Source organism: Clupea harengus, chromosome 14, assembly GCF_900700415.2.
Source record: "Clupea harengus chromosome 14, Ch_v2.0.2, whole genome shotgun sequence".
In the NCBI taxonomy this organism is placed as follows: Eukaryota; Metazoa; Chordata; class Actinopteri; order Clupeiformes; family Clupeidae; genus Clupea; species Clupea harengus.
The window spans coordinates 3854046-3856013 of record NC_045165.1 but is presented as its reverse complement, the minus strand read 5'-3'; the positions used below and the strand labels follow the sequence as shown (position 1 = coordinate 3856013).

The following is a 1968-nucleotide window of genomic DNA, read 5'->3' as shown; positions in this document are numbered from 1 at the left end:
TCGCAAACTATCGGTCTCGTTTCGTCTCCCCGTGTCTCTAGTTTTGCTCTCTACACGTCTAAGGGTTGTCAGTTGGTTTGCTTCATTTGATATAACATTCTCACTTTTCTCAGAGCCACCTCCCGCAATGCCACCGCATTTGTGTAGAGTAGACACTCCCACACTCCCACCCTCCCTCCATTCCCTTCATCCTTACTTACTCTCTCTCTCTCTCTCTCTCTCTCGCCCTCTCTCTCCCTCTCTCTCAAAAGATACACACTCACATACACGCACTCGCACACAGACATGGAGGAACGCACATGCACGGATCTTGCTCTCGCTCTCTGACTGTTCCGCGCCTCGGCACTCCGGACACACCGACAGAAGCGAACGCTGCAGCGCTATTATCCTCGCGCACTCCTCGCGGGGTGATTTTCTCACTGTCTCCCCCCCCCCCCCCCCCCCCCAACCCCTCCCTCTGAACTGCTCTCCTCCATCTGCGAGTCATCTGTATCATGAACCTGCTTTCGGCTTGTTGCTAAGGACACTAAAATAGCCAGGAGTGGACTCAAGCGTTGTTTTGTTGCTAAGGTAATACATGCTTTCATTGACAAGTTGAGGGCTTTTGGCGGATTGTATGGCTGGTGATTGTGTGCCACTGTTTGTGTGCCACTGTTGTGTGTGTGTGTGTGTGTGTGTGTGTGTGTGTGTGTGTGTGTGTGTGTGTGGTGTGTGTGTGTGTGTGTGTGTGTGTGTGTGTGTGTGTGCCGCTCTGATTGCGCTGACCAACTCTCCCGCTTGGCTCCGGCACAGACACTTGTTAGGATGTAGGCTACTAGCTGTGGGGTTCGAGGCATGTTAATGGGTTGTGTGGATTCGTTTGGATCTCAGGCTCTGTGCAGCAATGCTCATCTTTATTAACGCTTCATTAAGTCCTGACCGCGGGTCCTAATTAAACAGCGTTCTCTGAACGTCAGTAGCCTACCCCCCTGCACACACAGCCACACACACTTTGAAATCGGGATGCTTAGCTAAGCAATCCAGTCCTGAAGTTGTCTGTCTGAAAGCAGCTTGTCAAGCAACACAGTAGATAATTGGATTATTTTATCTAAACTATTGGTTGACTTGTTCGTGTTCTTCCATTGTCAAATACATTTGGATTGAGAGAGAGACAGATATTTTGCCATGTTATCCTCCACATCATGTGTTTACAACTAAGCGTAAGTTACTAGGCTATATTTCGCACTGTTTAGGACCCATGTTTGGTCTGTAGCGCGGACTGTATCGCTGTAGCATGAAAACACTGAGGTTGGCTACTAGTGATAACTTGCCAGTAGTATTTGGAGACAATGTACTGAACTGTACTGAAAGTAATATGATAAATGCTCTAGTATGACTGAGTTATTGAGTGAGGCAGCTAATGGCTCATTTCCGCTCAGCCGCTCTCTCTCTCTCTCTCTCTCTCACTCTCCCTCTCTCTCCCTCCCTCTCTCGGGCCGCTCTGAAATTGTGAATGTGTCAAATTATGTAATCTCGTCTGTGACCTTATGGCTGAGCGGAGAGCGAACAAAAGCTTCGCGCAAACTGAACACATGCTTGCTGCCATTCACCCGTGGTGACTGTACACAAATGGCGATGTGAAGGAAAATCCTGTGCCTGGCACAAATAATATTCCTCAAATGAGAACGTGTTTACTAGACTACAGAACAGGGAGCAGAGTTAACTCAGTTGGGTGGTGCATTTCGTCTACAAGCAACCAAGACAGGGATAGGACAACCAAATAAGGCCCTCCTGCATGTAACATTAGCTGAGACATTAAGGCTCAATGTAGCTAATTGACTGCTGTAACCAAGTCTGCTCTACATTCCACTTATGTGTGAGTGGAACTGAATAGGTTTGTATTGATGTGGAAAGGTTTGTATTGATGTGAATAGGTTTGTATTGACGTGCCTCAAATGAACACAGCGCTAATGACTGACCGAGTGACCG

The 1968-nt window shown here is 47.8% G+C and overlaps 1 protein-coding gene across 2 annotated transcripts in view; it reads left to right on the top strand.

The window, feature by feature from the left end:
* The first annotated feature begins 237 nt into the window (after positions 1–237).
* Positions 238–1968, top strand: part of LOC105909804 (regulator of G-protein signaling 6-like) — an 82962-nt gene continuing 81231 nt past the window's right edge. Inside the window, exon 1 of one of the 2 annotated variants that reach the window (XM_031580369.2) lies at positions 238–570. The gene's annotated coding sequence lies outside the window, so the exon portion shown is untranslated. The remainder of the gene's footprint in view (positions 571–1968) is intronic. The other variant, XM_031580371.2, reaches the window with a different exon arrangement.